Below are 25805 nucleotides of genomic sequence, written 5' to 3'. Positions count from 1 at the left end.
AGCACTTGACCACCCTCCTAGTGAGAAAGTGTTTCCTAATATCCAACCTAGACCTCCCCCACTGCAACTAGAGACCATTGATCCTTGTTGTGGCTGCCACTTGCTCAGCTGAAGCAGCACGTCCTCTGGGCATGGACAACTGGGTTTGTTACAGGGTGGGGGGTGGAATTACAAGATACGAGCTGGTGAATATCCCTTTAACGAGCAGGTTTCTACTGTGGCTGAATCTTTCCACTTAAAAGTGAGATAAATGAGCTTCTGTTCCAAACTCAGCATCTCCTTTATTGATGCAGCCAGTCCCTGCAGTTTTGGTTGTCTCTCCGTTGTCTACACCCAGGCCTCTGACCTCCTACTCTGCCTCAGACCCCCTGATTCATTCAGATAATGGCCACGGCCTCCCTTTGTGTCAGGGGCAAGGTGGTTGTTGGTAATAGCTGAGGAATGCTTTATCGACATCTGTAATTGCCTACTTAGGTCTCCCTGAAATGCCTCTTTAGGACAGTAAACTCCCCTGCCTTGTCATTCTCTGGTTGTTCCCTTCATTATCAGCCCAATTCCAGGGCAGCAGCATCAGCAGCCCTTAATTGCCAGCTATCTGCACTGGATCCGTACAACAGGGCTGCTCTACAGAGGAACGGCCCAGTTCTTGGCTAGGAAGGGGCTGTGCCAGCAAGGTTCTGTCCTCCACGGTGCTCAGCACCCTCTCAGGGTGCCCCACATACAGCCCTGTCCAGCCACCCTGCCCCCAGCCACCGGCACCTCCTGTTCCAGTCCTGGCTCCACGCATGCACCTCGACCTGTCTCTCGGAGGCTGGGGTCCTCCTCTCTGCCCCTTGTGAGATTCACTAAGAACCAGGCGATGCCTCGCACCAACCCTCCTGCTCCTTCCAGCTGGGTCCCACCTTGTGGCCCGATCAGCTCTGACCACAGCTTCATCCGTCTTCCTTTTGTGCGGAGCATCCAAGCCAGGCACCGGCAAATCTGTGAACAAGAGCCAGCCGGCAACTTTCTCTGGCACAGCCGGTTCTGCCACCTCTCCTCCAAGGGACTGTGTAGTGACAGGAATTAACTGAAGACTTGAATTACCCCTTTATAATGGGGAGCAATAGCCTCCCCAAGGTGCTGGCTGACGGCTTGGAGATCCCCTGCGAGATATTGTTATTTGTAGCTCCTAGGAGCCTGCGTCTTGGCCCGGGCGTAAGAGGGCTCAAGCAGGAACCTCTAGAGCTAACCACCGGAGTCACCAAAGAGCCAGCTTTGCCTACGCTGCCGGTGGGGGTGAACCACCCAGCCCGGCTAGACAGATGGACGCTAGCTTGGACCAAGCCAGTGCGCTAAAAATAGCTGTGATGAGGTTGCAGTTCCAGCTGAGACGCAAGTCAGTCCGAGGGGGCCAGGCGGGCTTGAGAGCCTGGCCCACTGCCCAAGCTGCAGCATCCTTGCTGCTGCTGTTAGCACACTCCCTCAAGTCTGTCTGCTCCAGCTGGGAGGCTTATTCTCAGCGGCAGGGTAGACAAACCCTAAAAGACCCACCTCCTCTGTGAACCATAGAATCATAGAATATCAGGGTTGGAAGGGACCTCCGGAGGTCATCTAGTCCAGTGGTTCCCAAACGTTAACAACCCGTGAACCATTTTCACTAAAATGTCAAGTCTCGCAAACTCCCTCCTAAAAATGATTGTTTCCAGGGATTTTCTCCTTTACCTGAGTATAAATTATAAAAGCAGTGATCTTGGAAATATAAAATTTGTTTTTTATGACATGCTTATTACACACTATTTATTATTATTATTTATCATTACAGTATTTTTATTACATTATGAAAATGGCAACACTCTTCCAAGGTCTCACTTTCGTAGCTTGTGTCACTTTGAATAAGCCTGTTATAAGACAAGGCTCCTATATTTCATCAAGGAGTATCAGATGTGGAACAGCAGGAAGGTATTAAGAAGCCAACTCAAAGAGTTCCTCTTACACAAGCATTCAGGTCTTGAGCAGTCTAGGCAAACAACGCACGTTACAACAAAGCTTAAACTTGTTCTATATAATACTTTTAAAAAACAATATTATCTGCCTATTTAATTTTAAAAACAGCAAAAAAAAAATCCACCTCCTTTTCCATTTCTTATAAGGAGTCTTGAAGTTTAATTTTCCCCAGTGTGACAGAGATGCTTGCTTTGATCTGCTTAGCTCTTGGAAGTCCAAGGGCTACGGGCTGCTGGCCCCAGGCTGCCCGGGATCCCTAAGGACAACTCTGTCTGCCATTAGGGAATTTTTTCCTGAGAACCCCTTGTAACATTTCATGAACCCCCAGGGGTTCATGAACTCGAGTTTAGGAACCACTGATCTAGTCCAACCCCCTGCTCAAAGCAGGAAACCCAACTAAATCATCCTAGCCAGGGCTTTGTCAAGCCAGGACTTAAAAACCTCTAAGGCAGGAGATTCCACCACCTCCCTAGGTAACCCATTCCAGTGCTTCACCACCCTCCTAGTGAAAAAGTTTTTCCTAATATCCAACCTAAACCTCCCCCACTGCAACTTGAGACCATTACTCCTTGTTTTGTCACAGAGGAACATAGGGGTGGCCAAACTGGATCCGACTTAAGGGCCATCCGGCCCAGCATCCTGTCTCTGACAGCACCAATACTGATGTCTCAGAGGAAGATGTAAAGAACCGACGGTGGCCAGAGGTGGGATAATCTGCCCCCTCATGAGGTCTCATCCTGATCTCTGAAAGTGATCAGCTTAAAATCTGAAGCAGAAGCTTTAACTTCTCTTTCAAAATGTTTCTTTGCATTGGCTATCATCACTCTGGAGATCCATATTATCCATGGAAACAGCCAATTTTTTCTTGAATTTTCCTAAATTCTTGGCCTCAAGGACTTCTGTGGCGGTGAGTTCCACAGTCTAACCCCACAGTGTGTGGACTTGGTTTTGAATTTTGCCACCTTTCCATTTCACTGGCTGACCCTTTGTTCGTGTCCCCTTCTCTAACAATACCGCACATTTTAAACAGTAGGCCGGGGTGCACAGCACTGCCCTCTGTTGGATGGAATCAGAACTGCTCTGCTGTGTGTCATAGGCCCTATCTTGCTAAGAGTTAAGAGATTCTCCTTGAATTCAGCTGCTGGGGGCTGTGGGTTTTGGAGCAGGAGGATGGGTTCTTTCTGCAGCACAGCAAAGTGGGTGGCTATGGCTTCCGTTGCATGACGATAGGACCCCATTCATCATAGTTCACCAATTGATTGTGCCCCGTTTTTTCTGAATCATACCCCTTAGCTTTCCCCACACTGTGAAGGATATCGGAGCTGCCTGATCCAGCCAGCCTGGTCTGGTGAACCTGAGCACCCTTGAGCGGCGGCAGCGAGGGAGTGAGTGGCCGGGTTCATTTGTAGAACAGAACAGTTACTCCTGGCTGCTGAGTTCAGCCAGTAACAACTCGACCATGGCTGTGTGTTCATAGGAGGTATCAAAGCTGCTCTGAGTGGGAGTCCTGAAAAGCCCGGTGACTCATCTTGTCTTCCAGCTGCCCAGCTTATTATCTCAAGCGTTCTGTCTAAAAGGCCAGGAATCTGACAGCTGCTGCCACTACTTCAGGAAGGAGAAACCTGGGGACTCCAGGGACTTGAGAAGTGAAATGGACAGCGTTTTGTTTCCCCGCATGGAAAAACATCTTCCCTGCGTTTGTTAGGGGTCTGTTAAAGCCATCACACATGCTGGCATGTGTATGAACAGCGAACTGCAAAGTGTGGGTGCTTTCCTGAGTCGGTTTCATGTTTAGGCTTTGACTTTGTGTCGCACCGTGTTCTAAATAGCAGAGATGCCCGATGGGTTTCATACGATGGCGCCTCCTTCGCAGGCCGGTCCGGTGTGCTTTGCAAATGTCAACGGTATAAGCAGCACCTGGGGAGGACATATGCCCCGGGGGATGATCATCATAATAGCAGCAGTTTATATCCCAGTAGGATCTCAGAGCATTTTGCAGTGGAGGGGAGGTGTCTGACAGGTGGGGAAACTGAGGCCCGGAGCAGCTGTTGCCATTGTTGTGCTCATAAGCTGCATCCTCAAAAGGGATGCTGCTCTCTGATACATGGTCCTAAATCCCAGATCCTCAAAGATATTTAGGCACCTAAGTCCCATTGAAATATTGCGGATCTGGGCCTAAGTGACTTCCCTAAGATCACCAAGTGAATCTGTAGCAGAGCTGGGGATGGAACCTGGGTGTCCCATCTCCCAACCTGGTGTTCTAGCTACTGGACAATATAGCCTATATGATAGAGAAACAAAGAGCAGATGGATTTCACCTTTCGCCTTGCACCCTAGGCCTTGTTTACACTAGAGGTTTGCACCAGTTCAGGGACAGGGGAGGCAATTTATCCAGGGCCACAGAGCGAGTTCATGGTAGAACCAAGAATAGAACCCTGGTCTGCTGACTTCCATGCTCCTGCCCGATCCGCTATTTTTGGACCAGGATCCCAGGGTGCTAGGTGCTGTACAAAGAAAGACTGGAAAGATGCTGCCTCCTCAGCTGTAGAGATTTGTGCCTGATGTTAAGGGGGGGGGGAAAGAAAGAAACAGGTTAAAACTATCCAGAAGAAATTAGCAATGGGGGAAGAGGGGGTGAGCAGGAAGGTGTCTGATCCTCCCCATCATGTCAGCAGGAGACTCCACCTGCGTCGCTCTGTCTCTACCTGCCCTGCCAGTTTGCTTTATTAGCGGACCGTTAAGAGAGCGAGTTCTTAGCTCAGCGCTGGGCTCCGGTGACCTCGCGATCGATAGATATGATTTAAAACAGTTTAATTACCCAGACTTGTGTCCCGTCTTTAATTACTTTGCCCAGACCTCGAAATTGATTTTTAAACTTTCACCTCTGCTTTAAGATTAAAAAAACCAAACAAACCAGAAAAGAAAAGATGGCTGTGCCTGTGCCAGTGCTCCTGCTGTGGGGAGCCGAGGTGAGCTTTGTCTCTTTTGTTTCCATTAAAATGTCTGGATTGCACGGAAGGGGGAACATTAAACACTGCTCTGGCCTTTGCAGAACTCTGCAAATCCCCAGGACAGGAGGCGTTTCCCTGCAGAAGGCAGTTGGTCGAGTGCTCTTTGAAAGAGAGTTTTGAAATAAATACACTGACTTGCTGTTCTTATTTACATTATAGCTGTCAAACGATTAAAAATTAATCGCGCTTAATTGCACTGTTGATAATAGAATACCAATTATTTAAATATTTTTGGATGATTTCTACATTTTAAAATATATTGATTTCAATTACAGCAAAGTGTACAGTGCTCACTTTCTATTTATTTTAATACAAATATTTGCACTGTAAAAAACAAAAGAAATAGTGTATTTCAGTTCACCTAATACAAGTACTGTAGTGCAATCTCTTTATCATGAAAGTTGAACTTACAAATGTCAAATTATGTACAAAAAAAATAACCGCTTTCAAAAATAAAACGATGTAAAACTTTAGAACCTACAAGTCCTCTCAGTCCTACTTCAGCCAATCTCTCAGACAAAGAAGTTTGGTTACATTTGCAGGAGATAATGGTGCTTGCTTCTTGTTTACAATGGCACCTGAAAGTGAGAATAGGCGTTCGCACAGCACTGTTGTAACCGGCATCGCAAGATACTTACATACCGGATGCGCTAAAGATTCATATGTTCCTTAATGCTTCAACCACCATTCCAGAGGACACGCATCCCTGCTGATGACAGGTCCTACTCGATAATGATCCAAAGCAGAGCAGACCAACGCATGTTCATTTTTATCATCTGAATCAGATGCCACCAGCAGAAGGTTGATCTTTTTTTTTTTGATGGTTTGGGTTCTGTAGTTTCTGCACCTGAAAGCATACTCCATACCTCGTCTCTCTCAGATTTTGGAAGGCACTTCAGATTCTTAAACCTTAGGTCGAGTGCTGTGGCTATCTTTAGAAATCTCACGTTGGTACCTTCTTTGCATTTTGTCAAATCTGCAGTGACAGTGTTGGTAAATCAAACAACATGTGCTGGGTCATCATCTGAGACTGAAATAACATGAAATATATGGCAGGATGTGGGTAAAACTGAGCAGGGGACATATTATTCTCCCCCAAGGAGTTCAGTCACAAATTTAATTAACGCACTATTTTTTTAACAAACATCATCAGCGTGGAAGCATGTCCTCTGGAATGGTGATTGAAGCCTGAAGGGGCATACGAACGTTTAGCATATCTGGCACCTTGCAACACCAGCTACAAAAGTGCCAGGCGAACACCTGTTCTCATTTTCAGATGACATTGTGAATAAGAAGCATGCAGCATTATCTCCTGTAAATGTAAACAAACTTGTTTGTCTTAGCGATTGGCTGAACAAGAAGTAGGACTGAGTGGACTTGTAGACTCTAAAACTTTCCATTGTTTTGTTTTTGAGTGCAGTTATGTAACAAAACAAATCTACATTTGTAAATTACACTTTCACAGTAGAGATTGCACTGCAGTACTTGTATGAGGTAAATTGAAAAATACTATTTCTTTTGTTTATCATTTTTACAGTGCAAATATTTGCAATAAAAAATAATATAAAGTGAGCACTGTACACTTTGTATTCTGTTTTGCAACAGAAATCAACATATTTGAAAATGTAGAAAAACGTCCAAAAATATTTAATACATTTCAACTGGTATTCTATTGTCTGAAAAGTGCAATTAATCGTGATTATTTTTTTAATCGCTGTTAATTTTTTTGAGTTAATAGCGTGAGTTAACTGTGATTAATCAACAGCCCTAATTTATATTACTGTAGCAGCTAAAGGCCCTGGCTGCGATCTGTGGCCCGTTGTGCCAGGTGCTGTACATGCCCATGGTCAGAGGTCGTTCCTGCCCTGCAGAGCTCACTTTCCAAATAGACAAGCTGGAAGGGAAAGATCATTAACCCCATGTTACAGGCAGGGGAAGTGAAGCACAAAAGGACTAATGGTGCGTCTACACTGCAGTCACATGGGCTGACCTGAGCTAGCTTTGATCTAGGTGGCTTGAGCACTGGAGCAGGGAAGCCATGGCAGCATGGGCTAGTGGACCTCAGGAATTACCCAGGGTTCCAGGTAGCCTTGTACGCCCTCTGTCTTCCTTTCCCCAGTCAGCGACTCCTTCTACCGTCCCTTCACTGCAGCCTCTCCGCAGACACGTCGGCTTGCACTGCTGGCAGGTATCGCTATGCTACGGTGGTGACTTTATTTTCTCCTTTACATTTCTAAGAGGCCTGCCTGCCTGCGCAGCAGCTGCTCTTTGGCGAGGTGAAGTTTCTGCAGCATGTTGCAGAAGAGACATGCACATGGTGCTCTCCCTCCTGGAGACTTGACTTTTGTTCTTTCTTTCTTTGATGTTTCCCTGAGTAGAAGAAGCTTATCGCAGCTGGGACCAGACCTTTCTGCTTGTTCTGTGAACCACCTAACGTGCATTTCTCAGTGGGAGATTTGCTGTATCCACTCTGTGGAACTGTCTCTAGCTCACCCTTCTCCCTTCCCTTGTAATGCATTTTGTGATGCTTCATATGAAGGACCCTGCCCTGTATGCCCTGAAGATATCTTGTGTACAGGAGATTCCACTGACTCAGTGGGACTGCTCCTACCCTTTGGGGTGAGGAGTTGGCTCAGGAAAGGCATCCACATGCTTGTGGAACCGGGCCAAATTTCATCCCCTCTACCCTACCCTATGGAAGACTAGCACGTCCCAGGCGCTCCTACCCCCCAAATACCCATCCAGCCCTGACCCCTAAATGTGGCTTCCAGTGTCACTCTGCGTCATGCCATGGGCTCTGCTGCATGACCGCACTGGCTCGTGCGTCCATAGAGCTGCTAGGGAGGGGGGGAGGAGGGAGGGGGACTCTTTAAGGGAGCCAGGCATGTTTCTGTGTTCATGGGGGGCTTGTTAGCTCATGCACAGAGCATACACAGGTAGCACTGGAACCTGGTTCCCCCCCGCCCCACTGCGTGGCTGCTGACGGGACACTTCACCCTAATTGCAAGTCACCCAGATGCTTCAGGCTTTGCCCATGAAGTCTTCCCATGACTCCATTTCCCTGCAGGGCTGAGCCTAAGTGAAAGCAGGGAGACAACTCAGTCCATTAGCTCCAGCACCGGCATGGCAGTGATTAATCATTCATCCAGCTCTGGGAACCCTGGCATTGTTTATAGGGAATAATTACACCCCTCTCTCTCTCTCGCTTTTCCATTTCCCTGCAGTGCTGCAGCCCAGCATTCCTGGCTCCTTCTCCAGCTGCCCCGCAACACTTTATGCCAAAAAAATAAAAAGAAATCACTCCTGAGCAAGCGGCAGGCAAACTTTTGACAAGCTGATCAATGAGGCCTGCTGTAGAAGGGAGTGCTGCTTAAGTAATTAGAGCAGAAAAAAGGGGCCAAGAGATGAGCCTTGGCTAATGGAATGCCAGGCCTGGCAGGTTGCAGCGGGCAGGTCTCGGCCAGCATCTGATGCCGGGGAAAAGAGAGAGTGAAAAAAATCCCCTGTGGAGAAGAGACTCTGAACTCTCAGGCTCACCCTGGTTCTTTCAAGCTGTGAGTTCAGAGCTGCCTCCATGCAGAATTCAAAGACTGCTAAAGCGGGCCCTCTCCTCTGTGTTCGATCTTTTGGGTGGCGTCCACCCTTTTGGTTCTGCTTTGGCACCCACGCTCCTTGTTTCTACCTGCCTGCCAACCCAGTGGGGGCCTGGGTTCTCCCCTCTGCTTGGGTCGCCAGCCACCCTTCTGTTCCGCCGTCCCAAAGAGGCCCTAAAACGAGCACAGGCGGCCAGGAGAAGATTGCCTCTTCGCAACACAATCTGTCAGGGCACAGAGCCGCTGTAGTAGCAACTCCGACACTACTTCCCTTGTGGCTGGGGTGAAGGGGGCGCCGACGCAGCTTCCCTGTGCCTCTGTGATCCCTGCTTGATTGGTCAGCCACTTGGAGTCACTGCCAGCTGGTGTAATTCACAGCAGCCCTCGGGTTGTTCTAGTTAACGGTGGGGAAACCTAGCTCCTGGCCTGGTGGGTGAACACAGAGTGCCGTCCCCCTCTCCCCTGCCTTGAGCATTGGCAATGCAGACTTTCTAGGCCCCATACTGGCTCAGCAGCTCACAGGCTAAGCAGGTGGCCCACTTGAGCATAAAGACCAGGAATCTGTGACCTGATCTTCTCTTCTTGCAGCAAGTCTTTACACCCCTCCCTCTTCCCAGCTCCACCCCGGGGCTGGAGTGGAACTCCCCTTTGAGAGCTGAGACCCAATCCTCCCTCGAGCCTTTGCAACCGCAAACGGAGAGGCCAGCCCTGGCCACCTGGCACCAGCGCAGTATGGCAAGCAGCACCCTGCGGGCACCTGCTAAATCAAGTTGGTGCCATCTCACTGTTGACCTTCCATAGGAGGTCCGGGGTTGGAGTGCCACAGACTCCCTTTGCAGCAGGCAGGACCCTCCGCCAGCCTCCAGGGTGTTGCATGGAACGTTGGCTTTTCATCCACATACATGCTGCACCAGGCTGAGAAAGGGACTGGACTTCACCCGGTTTAAGTGGGCATCTCTTTGCCCAGAGACCTGTATGGGCATGTGATTTACTGCCGAGACACTGCAGTCAGGAATGTTGGCCTGAGACAAGCTGTCTGCTTCAGCTGATTAAAGCTGTTACGTGCTGATCTCTGGGACCTGGGCTGGCAGCAGAGATGAGGAAGGAGGGAGTTCTGCATGGACAATTCTACCCAAAGAGCTGTCTTGCTACCAGTCTGCTTTAAAATGCTAATCTGATCCCAGGCCGTAGGACTTTCGTGGGTGAGAGTTGCGCTGGAGGATCAAACTCCTGGGAGGGTGTCAGAAATGGCTCTGTGGCTGCATTGAGGGATGCACCAGGATCATGGTCTATTATTCCACGCAGCTGCTGCTGGAGCTTGATCTATCCTGAGTAGCCCATTCCAGGTGTCTGGCCCCGTAAAGCTGGTTATGAGTTTAGGGCCTGGTTCTTCATGTCCTTATGCCCTGTGGAGCCGTTGACAGCTGTGCTAAGCGCAGCTGGAATTTACTTCTGTGTGCACAATGGCAAGGCACCACAGGTGCCCTGGTTTGATTCCAGTGTCGATCCTCAGGGAAAGCACTACTTGGTGTGAGTGAGAGCGGCAGAATTGTTATTATAGACACTCAAACTAAGATTGTGCCCCATTAGAATCATAGAATATCAGGGTTGGCTGGGACCTCAGGAGGTATCTAGTCCAACCCCCTGCTCAAAGCAGGACCAATCCCCAACTAAATCATCCCAGCCAGGGCTTTGTTAAGCTGGGCCTTAAAAACTTCTAAGGAAGGAGATTCCACCCCCTCCCTAGGTAACCCATTCCAGTGTTTCACCACCCTCCTAGGGAAATAGTGTTTCTTAATATCCAACCTCGCCATTGTGCTAGGTGCTGTACAAAGAGTTCCTGCTCCAAAGTGCTTACAGTCAAAACAGGCACGTAAGATACAGACTGGGGGGCATGACTCGCTCAGTGTCCACAGCAGCTCAGGAAGTTGTGTGGCCCAGGAGACCAGACTGGATGATCACAGTGGTTCCTTCTGGCCTTGGAATCTATGAATCTGTGACTAGCACTCGGGTGTCCTCTGCCTCCCAGTTCACTGCTCTAGCCACTGGGTCACACTGCCCCCTGATTAGGTTGACCTTGGACTATGTGATGCTTGGGACAGAGATTGTGTCTTCCTATGTATTTGTGCAGCGTTTGGCTGGGGTCCCTGGGAGCCACCACAATGCAAACAATAATAGTCACATGAAGAATAAACAAACCCTGAAAATGATCCCAGGTGGCAGAGAATCAATCCAGCCCCTTTACGGAGGAGGGAGATTTAGATAACACATCTCCACCGCTGACTGAAACATCATTAACAAAAATTCATAGTCCTTAAAAATGCAAATAAAATGTGCGGCTGAATGTCTGTAATTGCAAAATTCCTAGACTCAATCAGCCAGAGATAAACTGTCTTATTTAGGAACAATTTGAAAGCAGACAAATTGAAAACAATGGCCAGATTCTGCTCCCAGTGACATGAGTCTGAAGCCACAATTACTCCACTGGCTCCAGTGTTGTTGCTCTGGATCTACCCTGGCCAAACGACATCAGAATCAGGCCTGGTAGATTTAAAAAATGTAAAGCATGCAGGAAGCCTGGTCTCCACACACAGATGCATGCCAGCCCTTCTGTTTGCTCAGGGACATACTGAGCCTGGCTCCGATTTACATCAACAGCTCCCCCTCTCCCCCAGTTGACTCCAGAGGAGATACTCCTGACTCCCACTGGGAGCAGAATCAGCCCCCCAAAGCCCTTTTTCTGAGTGCTTCATAAGCCAGAATTTCAGAGCGTTTCCCCCAAGTTTAGCTCATGGGCTGGTTAAAACTGTTAAACATCTGAAGTGCTTTAAAAAAACCCACCATTATTTATCAGAGGGGTAGCCGTGTTAGTCTGGATCTGTAAAAGCAGCAAAGAATCCTGTGGCACCTTATAGACTAACAGATGTTTTGGAGCATGAGCTTTCGTGGGTGAATACCCACTTCCTCAGATGCATGTAATGGAAATTTCCAGGGGCAGGTATATATATGCTAGCAAGCAAGCTAGAGATAACGAGGTCAGTTCAATCAGGGAGGATGAGGCCCTGTTCTAGCAGTTGAGGTGTGAAAACCAAGAGAGGAGAAACTGGTTCTGTAGTTGGCAAGCCATTCACAGTCTTTGTTCAATCCTAAACTGATGGTGTCAAATTTGCAGATGAACTGAAGCTCAGCAGTTTCTCTTTGAAGTCTGGTCCTGAAGTTTTTTTGCTGCAGGACTGTGAATGGCTTGCCAATTACAGAACCAGTTTCTCCTCTCTTGGTTTTCACACCTCAACTGCTAGAACAGGGCCTCATCCTCCCTGATTGAACTGACCTCGTTATCTCTAGCTTGCTTGCTAGCATATATATACCTGCCCCGGGAAATTTCCATTACATGCATCTGAGGAAGCGGGTATTCACCCACGAAAGCTCATGCTCCAAAACGTCTGTTAGTCTATAAGGTGCCACAGGATTCTTTGCCACCATTATTTGTTCAGTGCAGGGTGGGACGCACGTAGCTAGTCGATACACATTATTGTCCTGGTGTTCTCTGCTGAGTTGGAGCGACCCATTCTGTGCTGCTCAGGTCGGGGAGCAAGTGCATCTTCACACCTCCGTTGTGTCCCAGGCCACTCTGAGCTGAAACAGCCCTCAGCAGACATCAGAGCAGCCTCTCCAGCAGCTCTGATTTACAGTAAGTAGCCTATGGGCCATGGGGCAGCCTAGAATCAGTCCCTGTAGGCTTGTGTCTGGCACAGCTCTTCTCCTGGGGCTTGAGTTTACAGGGGCCTTGTGTTGGGGCCTGTGCAAGAGGAATTCTGCCCGGGCCAGCTGGTGCTTTAGCAACCCCTGCACAGTGCCGGAGTGGAGAACCAGCTCTAACCTCATCTCTTAGAGGTTCCTGCCCCCTGCCAGCACCTAGGCACCCCTGCTTAAGCCAAGAGGAACTCTTCATTAAGCAGAAGAAATCTAAAAGCACAGGGAAGGTCAAAAGACTTTTAATGGTGCAGACAGAGCCCAATCCTGCAGCCATTCACCCATGCATGGAACACCCATGACGCAGCCCTTCTGACTCAGGTCAGCGGCTTGAGCTGCATCCACCGGGCAAAATGCCAGGGGTTGGGCCTGAGTCACAGACCCACCCAGTAGGGTCCTGGGTCCTGAGCGCTTACTGACTTGAGTCCGAGGGGATGTGTCTACACAGTGCCTGCGCCTACAGACTGAAAACTGCAGCGTAGGCGTGCCTCAGCCTGAACTCAAATGTCTACACGGCTGTTTTCAGTGCCATAGCATGAACCCTGCAAACCTGAGACAGTTGTAGGGTCTGGTTGCTGCGGGGTTGGAAACGCAGTGTGGACGTACCCTCTGTGTCCTGGATTCCAGAACAAGCAACGTAGAGACTCTCCGACATATCCGTCCTGTGGGTGACACAAGACCCGTTCTTGGGAGCAAGTGGACAGTCCTCTGCAGCCCACTGTGCATTCAGCAAAGCTGCTGGCCCCTTCCATTAACACTAAGTCTTGGTGGATAAACTGAGGATGCGGCGGCTTGGGGTGTAGCATCAGGGCAAGTGCTGGTGAAAGACTGAGCGGTCTGTCCAGTATCCATTCTTAGTGTAACACAGGGAGGTAGCTGGATAGCACCACATCGTTATTTTACACTCTGACTCTGTATTAAAAAGGAAAAGCTTTTGTCCTTGACTTGACCATCCTTTTCAGGACTTCTGATGAGCACCTTTTTGGCTCCTTCTAGGAAGCAGGACTGAGACAGAGCCTGATTAATTAAAATCCAGAAGGCACCCGTGCTTCATGTGACAGGCACGGTAGCCGCTGGAACTCGGCAGGAGCATCAACGCATTACTAGGCAGAGTCTAATTTGCAATCGGAGTGTGTCAATGCTCACTGCTACCCGCTGAAACCTCCGCACCTCAACTCTCCTCAGCATGCTGTCCGTGTCCTGTGGAGATGTGATGGCAGGCTTCTCCAGTGACCGAGAGACCGGGCGAGCATCTTATTAGTGGCCAAAGGACGTAGGAGGTTGGGAGGGAAAGGATGGATTGAGGAACCTGCGGGAAAAGAGAAGAGACTGAATAAAAGCTACGGGGAGAGAGATGTGCATGACTGGCTGACGCATTGGAAGAATGTGCATCCCCTCCCCCTCTAATGGTGGCTCCACTGGAGGATAATAGACTACTACTGCTACCAGCTAACGGAGTTGTTGCTTTAGCTCATGTGGTAGAGATCTGTGCTGTACTCTTGAGGGTCTTAGGTTCAAATTGCTGAATCATTATAAATACCCAGCGATCTTAGTCTTCAACGAAGCAACACCTGTGCAGGAGAAGTCCTCTCCTCTCCCCCATCTTGGCTTTGCAGATGGCATCAGGGAAGCTCAGAGAGGTTCAGGGACACGCTTAAGGTTGCAGAGGGAGTTGGAACCAAGCAGTTTGTGGCTCCCAGGCCTGTGCTTGCACTGCGCTGAACGAGAAAGGCCTTGTTGCAATTGATAGCTCTGATCAAGGCCCTGCCTCCTGCGGACACTTCTCCCTGATTAATTGGGGTCTCTGGTAGGCTCCATGAGGAACTGATTCCATCATCATCATTATTAAGTGTATTATGATATTGCCTGAGGGCCCCAGTTCCTCCCATTGCCCTTCCCCCAGAGCCAATCTCCAATTTCCCGGGGCCCCTCCTCATTATTGTCCCAAGAACACCTGTCAGCTGCTCCTCCCTGTAGGCCTCCATTTCCAAAGCACCCCTCCCTCCGCCCCAGTCCCAGTGAGGTTTCACTTTTAGCACAAGCCAAGAAGTTATTTTGCATTGGCCAGTGCTGGATCTGAGCACGGAGGCATCTGAATCCTGCACCATTTTCGTCTCACCTGACTGCAGGGGGAAAGGTGCGTTCCTGAGGGTGAATGAGAGATGTGCTCTGCTTATCCCAAGTCTCGAGAGAGCCCCTTAAATTAAAGCAGTGAGGGGCATAACTGAGCATTATCATTGCTCCTCAGTCCACCAGCTGCGTGCCTGGTGAGGTCCTGCAGTATGGCAGGGGGCAAGATGCGAGGTCAGCTCAGAAACTTCCCAGCGACCTCTTTGCAGCACCCACCATTGGACGTGCTCGTGCTATGTCAGTGGGGCCTGTGGGTCAAGGGTGAGCATTGGGGCAGGGGCAGAACAGGCCAGCTCTTCTTCCGAGTAACTGAAACCGGGGACGTGGAGAGAGGGGCTGACAGCCAGCCCCGTGCCTTCCTTCTACAGAGGTGCCAAGGTCAGGTGCATGGGTGATAAGGTGGGATACAGGGGCCTTATCCCATAATGCTCTCTCAGCTTCTGCCTCCAGCATCCTGCCTGAGTGGAGCCCGGGAGACTAGCCAAGCTGGGCCGGGGGTTCGGCGCTGGGCCCCAGGGCCCCGCTAGGCCCAACTCCTCCCAGGGTTGAGATTTCAGTTCACCCTGGAGAGCCTGGCTTCACCAGGAGCTTTGTGCCACCTTTGAGAGGGCGCTGGAACTGGGTTACTATTTATTTGTTTGGCGGTAGCATGTAGGAACCTCAGTCACGTAGACCAAGACCTCATTGTGTTAGGTGCTGTACACAGACAGGGTCCCTGCCCCACAGAGATTACAGGACGTGGGAAACCAGTTCCCTTCTGGCTCTGGGGCAGATTCAGATCTATGCCCCTTTCCCTCAGAAACGTGTGTGTTTGAGTCCGAGGATTGGGAGTCCCTGGATCAAGTTGTGAAACTGCAGCTTGAGGTGCAGCTGCTCCGGGCTGCGCAAATGATGTCGCTATTTACTTCACCACCAGCCCATCTGGGCAAGGTGCTGCATGCCCTGTGCCTGCTGCCGGGCGCCCTCGGCACCCGCCAGAGTCAATGGTGGCAAGGAGTGCTCAACACCGCGGGGCTGGGCATCTCCAGGAGCCCAACGGAGCACGTGCCGTGGTCAGAAACCCGCCTGACGAGACCTACGGTGCTGACGGCGGCCATCTTAGTGGAGAGACAGGCAGGTGCCCAGAGTAAGATGGTTCATCTTGGCTAACACCCACGACTAAGCTAAAAAGCACAAGCTGGAGCATGGGCACGTCCTCCATACCATGCCCTCAGTGGCAGTTATGCAGGGGACGGATATAGGACCCTGGATGCCCAGTGCCTCCCGTTCCCACCTCATTCAGCAGCAGCCTCCTCCTGCAGGGAGGTTTTATTCATTACAAGCACGCACGGGAGGCACCCGTCTGCCTCTCTCCACGGCAGAAATGAAAATAGGCAGAAAATTATTTTTCCTGCATGTAAACAGCTTGAGGAACACGGTCTGCAGCCCTGGCAGGAGCCACCCCGCCCTGCAGCTGCCGCTTGCTGCTGGCCTCGCCTCTCGGTAGTTCATGCGACAAGCCATGGGCTAGGAGAGGGCAGGTTCCATTCTGATGGCTGCAGAGGTGACACCATTACGGAGGGGCTGCTCGCCTGTGCCCTGCGCTCTGAGTGCTCTGCTGTGTGACTCCTCGTAGTGCTTGGCAGGTCTGGGAGCAAGGCAGATACAATGAATTATCCTTCCCCGAGGAAGGCTTCCAAGGGGGAGGGAAGCGAATGGAGCGGGTGGGAGATGGGGACATGGGATAGAGAGGGTGTGGGGGGAGGACATGGGCACAGAGCAGATGTTTGGGGGGGACATGGAGTGAGAGATAGAGGGACACAGTGTAGAAGGTGTGGGATGGGAGGGGACATGGGAGATGGGAGGACATGAGAGTAGATGGGGTGGGATGGGGGAGCATGGGGTAGAGAGGGTGAGAGATTGAGGGATATGAGAGGGGGTGGGAGATGGTGGGACATGGAGGATGGGAGGTGGAAGATGGGGATAGAGGGGGTGGGAGATGGGGGGACGTGGAGGATGGGAGGTGGAAGATGGGGGTAGAGGGGATGGGAGACGGGGGGACATGGAGGATGGGGGAGGGAGATGGAGGTAGTGGGATGGGAGATGGAGGGACATGGAGGATGGGGGTGGAAGATGGTGGGAAATAGGGGGACATGGAGGAGGGGGGGTGGGAGATGGGTGTAGAGGGGATGGGAGATGGTGGGACATGAGGGATGAGGGGTGGAAGATGGGGTAGAGGGGAATATGGTGGGACATGGAGGATGAGGGGTGGAAGATGGAGGTAGGAGGGTGAGAGATGAAGGGACATGGAGAGTAGAGGGGGTGGGAGATGGGTATAGTGGAGAGGAGATGCAGACAAGGAGGTATAGACAGTGAGGGATGGGACATGGGGTATAGAGAGTGGGGGATATAGGGATAGAGGTTATGAGAGTTGGCGACATGGTGGGCAGAGGGGATGGGAAATGGGTGGGGACACAGGAAATGGGAGATGTGAGGATATGAGGGAGAATAGCTGGGAAATGGCCACAAAGGTACAGAGTGGATGACATGGGAACAGAGAAGATGGGAGGCGGAGGGACATGGGATAGAGGAGGTGAGGGGTGGGTGCCAGACAGCCTGGGAAGTAGGTAATGGCCAGTCTGGAGCACAGAGGGGATGGGAGCTTGGGGAACACAAGTTACAGGAATCTTACTGGCCTCCCTGTCTTGGACCCTGTGTCCAGCCTTTTCTGCGCACTGTGGGTAGTGGCCTGAAAGAATAATAATGATACATCACAAGGAATGAGTGGAAGCCAGCAGCCAAATTCAGTCTAATCTCATCTAATCTATCCGTTAGCTCATACCTGAGCTTCACCCAGGGTGCCCGTGTGCCTTTCTGTCCCAGATCTCGCTGATTAGGATGACTATCAGAGGCAAGCTTGAAACCTCACTGCAGAGAATGATGGGTTATGTTATGCAAATTGCCATATGGCCAAAGGAGTGGAATTCTTAGCTGGCGCCTTCTGGTATTGCAAACTCAGCCTTAATGCTTATGACAGCACTAGGTTGCTTGGCTTTACTCATGGTGCTTTTCCCTGTGATTTTGCATATGAAAGGAACCACAGATATTCCTTGTGCAAGGCATAGAGGTCACCCTTCGCTAATTAGGGCACAGCATCTATTGGCTTATAAATCTGCTGTAATGTGCACCAAAGGTCTGTCTTTGCTACAAAGACATTAGGAAATAGGCGTAATAGGTTATTCCTCTTGGTATTTTCCAGAGTGGTTCAGGGACAGCACTGAGCCGAGGATGTGGAGGAGAGTGTGAAAACAAAAAGGTAATTGAGAACACAGAAGTAATTATTTTTAAACAATTGCATTACCCTTTCTGTACAGACCTACAAGAATGTAAACAAGATACCCTTTAAACACATGCTTCCCTGCCATCTATCATCGGATCCAGATTATATTATACTTCACTCTATATGTTATAAATTACATTTTAATGGTACATCATGCTCTGCTAATGCAAACCACAGTCTCCCAATGTCGTTAAAAACAATAATAGATTTGTAGAAAGCGAAGTGGGAAATGCATATTTATGAGCCTGTCCGGTTTCGAAAAAGGCAATTGTTATCCGGAATCTTTGGATTTATGAATTACTTCCTGTTAAAAAGCTTTAGCGTCTTGTCACACTCGAAATGTCAAGTCATTAAAATGGAGGAAGGCAGACAAAGAAAATATCTATAATGGACCCCCTTCAGTGCAAATGTTAGCTCCAGCCTCTGCATAATGCACCAGAAATGAGCATCCCGGAAAGTCATGTCAGGCTCTTACACTCTAAGAGCCTAGCTCCTGAGTTGCGTTTCCTTGTACGAATACTATCATGGTGATAACTCAACAGGTTGATATATTCTGTCCTTCGGAGCAAACAGATGCATTCTTAGCTCTCATCCATTGCGCTGCACCAGGAGGGAGCATTTGCCACTAGGACATTCTGCGTGAATCGGATCAGTTTTGGGGGTTTTATAAACATGCACATTTAGTTTCCCACGCGGAGGTATCTAAGGGCCAAATTTGCCCTTGATATAACTCTAAGAAGTGAGTGAGTTTGGCCTCAAGAGGCCATTCCACCTGGAGACATCTGTGCAGTGGTGGTGATGAGGATCCTTCCTGGTCTCTTAGAATGCACGTTCTTTGGGGCAGGCACTGTCTCTTTTGCGGCTTGTGGTCCCATGGGGCCTCAAGCGGCCACAGTAACACAAATCAGTAGCAGTCATGCCAGCTTTGGGGTGGGAGCCCCTGCTGGAGAATGTCCTGCTAGCAGCCCCCCTCTCTAATACCGAGGGGCTCCTGCTCGAGAGCATCTTCTCATGTCAAGTACAGCATGTAGGGAGCCAAAGGGAAGGTCCCCTCGGAGGGTCTTTTCTGGCCCCCTTCACCCCCTTGTGTATCTTAGAACTTTGTGCCCTCTTCGCAATCCATCACCAGCCCTTGCTGGAGCCCCACAGCCATGCTGCTCTCTCTCTTTAATGGGAAATGCCAATGTCTTGCCTTTAATGTGGGCTTCCTGCATTTCCTCGTGATTAGAGCATTAATTATTGCGGTCGTTAGCCAACAGATTCTGCCACCCCCTGATGGCAACTGCCACATGCTGCTGCAACAGCTGAGTCCAACCTGTCCACCCTCTCTTCTAAACCTGAAGACTTGACCACTGATGTGGGCTCTGGCACATTGATTTCCCCAGCACTTCTGCTTTTCCTTCACGGCTTCCACCCTGAGCTACCCCGGCTCCTTCTCTTTGTAGCCTGATTTGGGGTGGGTTAGTAGGGTTGGTGTAATATATCCACTTAATTTAATTTTACTTGATTGATTAATTTTAATTAATTATTAATAATAATTATTGGATATTAATTAGTATGGGTTTGGCTCGCCAATATATTTGATCAGAAGATAAAGTTCGTCCTGAATCAGGCTTCACGGAGTTTATAAGAGGAACTTCGGGGTATACGATAGGAGCTTACACTGAGACAGATATAGTCATAAAGACCTTTTATTAAAATCAATGAAACAATAAGCAAATATTAAAACAGTTCAAGATTACAAAGTTACAAAATATCACAGTTCTTTGAGAGAGAGATTTATGATAATAAACTGTTATAAGCTCACTCTGTGTAGTGCAGGAGCAATTTGGGCATTTTCCACACCTCTGACAGAGGAAGCTATGGTGTGCATTCTGGTTTAACACTATATATACTGAATGCTTTAAATAAAATGAAATATGAGGGAGATTAAATCCCTTTTCACTTACTGTTTTGAAAAGAAATAATACTACGGTCTAGTAATAGTTAATAGCCGTTGTAGATGGGTAGCATCGATACGTAGATGGGGGTGGAGGTGATGAAGAGTAGACAGGAGCTGATAGATGGATGTATCGCCTCTCTAATGATGATTTATTTCACCTTTTATAGAGCATTTATCGGAAATCCTTCCCCTTTTGCCCAAATTTAATCTTTCCCCCACAGAAATGTTAGGGTACACTTGTCTTATAGGCTAAGATGTCTGTGCGTATGAATGACAGGTATGTACGCATTTGTGGTGTACTTGTTAGATTTGTGGGCAAAAATCCCTTTTTCCACCCTTTACTGTTATTGGTTCAGTTAAAGGTCTCCAGACATCTGCATAGGTGTTTTGTCATATTATAACTTTTCTGAGTAAGGGCCTCAAAATGTGCTAAAGTTGCCATAGTGTCATACAGGATGTTTGACCTGTAGGTATCTTGCATTTCAGCTATTGCTTTATAAATCTATAAGCCTGTTACATACTTAAATTTATCAAAAAGACATTTTATGTATACCAACAGATTAATCCTCAGGGCTACATCCTTTCCTTGTTCTCCTAATGGGGAAAAACGATCACTCTATTTGCTGTGCCTAAAATTACTGTCTCTGTACAGTAACTGCGCTTTGATCAAAAGCCGTTCCCCCCTTCCCCTTCCGTCTCTTTGTTGGTTCCCAGATTCTCCCATCAAACCGGTTGAAGGAGTGACATTTCCAACACAGGCTTTGCGTGTGAGCTGAGGGGGGAAAGCTGCCCCTGTGATGGCTACAAGCCATGCTGCTGACACCGGCTAAACTCGGGCCGATAGCAAAACCTAAATGAACCCTCGGAGCTGCATTACCCAGGGATTGGATCCAAGCGGGGATAAGAAACTGACATCGTGATAAACAGGGCCGGTTTTAGGCCTATTCCACCAGTTTCCCCGAATTGGGCCCCACGCCCTTCCCTGGCTAGAGATGCCTTTTTAATTTTTACTCACCTGGCGGTGCTTCGGCGGTGGGTCCTTCAGTGCCGCTGAAGACCTGAAGCGAGTGAAGGACCCACCGCCGAAGTGCTACCAAAGACACAGAGCACCACCCGGTGAGTACAAGCCCCATGTGTTTTTTTACAGATTTTTTTTTTTTTTTAGTCATCCCTACCAGAGCCCTGTCGAAACTGTTCGAATTGGGCCCCACACTTCCTAAAGCTGGCCCTGGTCATAAAGGATGCAGGCAGCTCTGTGGGTGCAGAAAAGGCCAGGCTGAGTGTGGAAAGGCAGTTGTCAGTGCAAGGAAATCAAGGAGCAAAATGTAGTTTGGAGTAGGTATTTTTCAGGGATGTGCGTGTGTGTGAGAGAAAAAGAGATGGGCATACCCCATACTGGTCTTGAATGAGTTCAGTTAGGACACCTGGTTGCACCTGGAGGCCAGGCCAGACCCAATAAAGACAAGACCCAGCTGCGGGAGCGGCTGGCTGGAGCTATAAAGGGAGCAGGCCCAGCGTGGCTGAGGAGAAGAGCTTTGCAGTCCCTGTGGGGCTGAAGAGGCAGTCTGGGGGCAGTAGGACGTGGGGTCCTCTCCTGAGGTGAGAGCTCTGGGGTGAATGGTCAGGAGTGATATGAAGCAACCAAGGTGGATTAATCAGCATTGGGGAAGGATGTGGACTTCCAGGGAGAGGTGTTCTGGGAGGTGTTCGGCTGAAGAACAGAGGAGGAGAGAGCTAAGAGGGATGAAAGGCCAACGCTGAGAAAGACAAGACATCGGTGTAAGTTTGTATTTTCAGTTGGAGTTTGTTGGACTACTCCGGGGGGATCCTGTGGGCACCAGCCCCGAATCTAGAAATGCTATGGAGCTGGAGAGGGATACAGGTGCACAGAGGGCCCAGGAAGGGGCTGTGGGTAGAAGCCTGGGGAGTGGGTCTGAAGAGCCAGACCTCACTTGCTCACTCCAGGGTCCCTGGGCTGGAACCCAAAGGAGAGGGAGGGCCGGGTTCCCCTACCAGCCACTGTGAAGCCCCCAATATAAGGACATTGGGAAGCCCTGAAACGAGGGTGTCAGGACCGTGAGGGTGATGACCTGATGTACGGACTTTGGACTATTTTAGGTTGGACTCTGTGTTACCCCAGAAGGGGGGCACCTACAAGTGACCTGGCTGGAGGGCTGAGTCGTGAGAAGATGCAGACCAGGGCTGAAGCAGTGACTGTGGGCAGGGATTGTTAGATGAGGAGAGCGTGTGACATGGTGCTGAGCCACAAGGGGCAGGCCAGCTGCTGACTCAACTCTTCTACGGGGTGGTGCCAATATACCCTGGGAGTGAGACCCTCCATTTGCCACGGGGTCTCTGTGGGAGGACTGGGAATATGTGGGGGAGAGAAGAGGAGCTGGGGAGGAGTTATTCCTGCAGTAATGCTGTGTGCTTATCTCTAGCAGCTTTCAGGGGAGGGTCTCAAAGCACTTTGCAGCCGTCAATGCGTTCAGCCTTCCCCCTTGTGAGCCAGGTATAAGCATTGCTGTCCCTGATGGACAGCAGGGGTGATTCAGGCCCAGGGACAGAAAATGATTTGCCCAAGGTCCCAGGCTGAGCCTGCGTCAGAGGTGGGAGAAGAGCCCAGGTCTCCTGCCTCCTACTCCTGTGCCTGTGTCATCATCCTTCCCCTGGGCTCTCGTTAGAGCTTGGCATGGGGACGTCCGCCAGGGCAGTGCCACCCGCGTTCCCTTGAGCTGGCTCTGCCCATCTGTAGCTCTTGGGATCAGAGCTCAGCGTGAGGCCTTCTAGGAGCCAGCCCTACTGTCACCACGTGCATCTCCAGCTGCTTGTAGACGGGGTGGGCCCCACACTACAGCAAGGGCGCTTTTGTTGGAGAAGGGGTGCAAGAGTCAGGACACCTGAGTTGTGGCTCCAGGGCTGCCCCTGCCTCTCTGTGTGACTTTGAGGAAGTAATTGAACCCTTCCGGGCCTTAGTTTGCTTGCATGTAGAGCAGGCAGGATTAAGGTAGCTGGGCAGCTTGATCTGTGGCTGACCCTGTAACTCAGAGAGTTTAGGGACTAGCCATAAGTTCAAAGAACCCATCTCGAAAGCGCGATCCCTCTCAAAGCTCCCTGCAAGGTACTGCCATGCTTTTGGAGGAAAGGCGCCATGTAAGCGCAAGGTGCTGCATGTGGCTGTGGTCCGGTCCACCTGCCCCGGGTGCTAAGAGGAAATCAGGTGAGTTTCCTGAGGAAGAGAGAGGCAATTGCTCAGAGACGGGAAGGCTGCAGATGAAAAGTCTTTGCTGGGATGCTGCAAGTTAAAATCTCTGATGTGCAAAATGCTGATGAAATATACATGGCAGCGAACGCAGCGCTGAGTGCTAAATGCAGGGCCACTCTGCCTGTGTCATGTAATAACCAGTTACCTAAAGGAAGGGAAAACATCCCTTCTGCATAATTCAGAGAACAGAGGCGGGGAGGAAAAAAATCCCAAAGAGGTTAATTTAACCCTGCCATCGTGCAACACGGCTGTAATTAGGCTTGGCGCTGCAACTGTGTCAGGCTGCGTTAGCAATGTCAGTTAATTGCCAGGCAGCGCAAGCATCTGCACGCTAGGCGCTGCCAAGCTGGGCGCCCTGTGCAGGTGCAAGAGAGCCCAAGGCTGTAATTTGAGGCTCTCCCAGGGGAAGGGAAGGTCGGAAAGCCGTTCCTTAAAATAGGTACCAGCCTGGAGGGGGTGGGCTGCCTGTCCGTACACAGCCCCGGACAGGAGTCCCGAGAAGGGAGGAAGTCATGGAAGAGACAGTTTAATATCTGATTTCAAAAGAAACATGTTGTTCTGTTTCTGTTCTCGCTCTCCTCACCCAGCCCCTGTGTCTTTCTCTGCTTCTGTCTCTTTCTCTCTCTCCTGTCCCTCTATTGCCTGGATCTACCAAAGGTTCAGTTGCTTGCCCAGTCAAAGATTATTATCTTCATCTACTATCCGCATTCCAGTTGCACCAGTCAGGATTGGGGCCTTATTGCCTTATTGCGCCAGGTGCTGTACCAAATTTACCACCTAGCCTGGGCCGGTGGCTGCTGTTATCACAGGTTAGAGCCAGGGTCTTGTTCATCACCTGCGCCCTGCTCTTGCTCAGAGCCAATGTTTGAGCTGGGCAGTGAATGCCCAACCTGAATCTGAGGGGCTTGTGTGCCGAGGAGGTTACCCAGGAGGAAATAGAGATGTAGGGGTGCTCTTGGGTCTGACACGTGAAGAGTTCCTCACAGCTCCGCTAGTGATGTGGAAACCGCAAAAGGTTTTATTTAGCACTCAAAAGCTCAGAGGTTTATCAGATCCTCCCCTAGACACCTGGAACTGCAAAACCCAACTGCTTTCTCAGAGCCTCTCCACGCTGCATGGTAGTGAGGGGAAATCCTAGAGGTAGACCAGACTGCTTTAATTGGCCTTCCCAGACCCAGCCATCAGCTGAGGCCCATAAGTCTGGGGAGATGCCGGGACAGGGGAGGAAAATACCACTTCCAGTGGGATCTGGCTCCTGAATGGAGCATCTGGGATTCATCATAGCCTCGTTTCTGGCTAATGCATCATATGCAAATGGACCCCAATCCCATTCAAATGCTCTCATTGTTCATACATATTCCATGAATGGTTTGGGTGGACAATTTTCAGACCATGGGGTTGTCTGCAGGCGGCTTGCTACCACCATTCCTGGAGGGTGAAGTTCATTGAATTCAGCACTGTGCGAAGTAGCTAGCCCTGAGCTCTCGGTGCCCATTGGCTCCCACAAAGGCCTGTGCTGAGGGCGTAAGTGGTATTCAGGCTTTGTACGAGCGTTCGGCACCGGGATGCCTTGTGCCAGGGGTGTGGCTGGCACCTCAGTCACATGATAACGTTTCTTCTCCTGATTGGGTGGCTGGAACTCTTCCAGCAGAATGGTGGGCAGGGCCATGGTGACTGGTGCACTTAGCAGGGTGACTCTTTGCACCAATGGACACTTGTGAGCAAATCTCGATGCTCTGGTGACTTATGAACATCTTCACTTATTGCCTCCTGCGGCAGTGATGCGCTGGGATGTCCTCCTGCTGCTGGAGAAGGCTCTAGGACCTGGGGGATTCAGGTTGATGCCTCCAGCAAACCCTGGGAAGAAAGGGACAAGAGAGGCCCGGGGCACGGAAGTTTAATTAAAGGCACCACGGCAGAGAGATGAATCCAAGGGTCCCCCCCTTCTGTACTGCGACTCTGGCAAGTGAGAAAGGTGGCCACGGGCTGTGTTAAAAAGGGGATCATTAAAGGAACTTTACCTGAGAGGAATTCAGGCCTGGCAGATCTGAAAGAGCTTCTTTCATTCCGTTGGAAGTCCTGGGCACAGGAGCAAAGCCCCAAACACCAGTGCAAGAAAGAGTCTGCCTGGGGCTGCCAGGAGGTAGATCCACTTTGGGCACAAGAGGTTGATTGCTTTGAGGAACTGGCACTGTTGTCAGGCAGGTGAGGACAGTGGAAAATGGAAGGGTGGAGCCTTTAACTATTTAACCGGCAGGACTAACTCCATCCATGCAATGAGAAGAATGAGGCTTTATCTGTGTAAAGTGTCAGTTCTTTGATCTGTACCATGGGGTCCTAGACCCCCAGTCTGTGACTGTGAGTCCTCGGCACCTGTCACAATGGGGTCCTGACCTCTGCTGGGGCCTCCAGGTGCTGCTGTGATCCCCATAATAGTAATGATAGATCTGCCCTGAACTGACAGGCGATACAAAGAAAAACCTGCAGGGTGAAGTGTCTTGCCCAAGGTCACAGGGTGAGTCAGTGGCACCGCTGGGAATTAGAACCCAGGAGTTCTGATTGCTCCTTGGTGCAACAACCCACCCTCAGCCAGGAATATGGCACAGCCTCCAAGGAATGCAGTGGCAACATTTTCGTGGTTAGAAACATTTCCCCACTTCTTGCAGGGGTCCTGGAGAAGAGGTAAAAGCCAAGCACTCGAGAGGGGCCGGGAAAGCCATTTTCTTTTTATGCGTCTTTAGGTTCTGGAAACAAACTGAGCGTGATGATTACAGTAGTTTAAAAAAGTCAAGATGCTAGTTACTTC

The sequence above is a fragment of the Gopherus evgoodei genome, chromosome 20, assembly GCF_007399415.2.
Source record: "Gopherus evgoodei ecotype Sinaloan lineage chromosome 20, rGopEvg1_v1.p, whole genome shotgun sequence".
NCBI lineage: Eukaryota > Metazoa > Chordata > Testudines > Testudinidae > Gopherus > Gopherus evgoodei.
Note: the sequence above shows the minus strand (reverse complement) of the source record.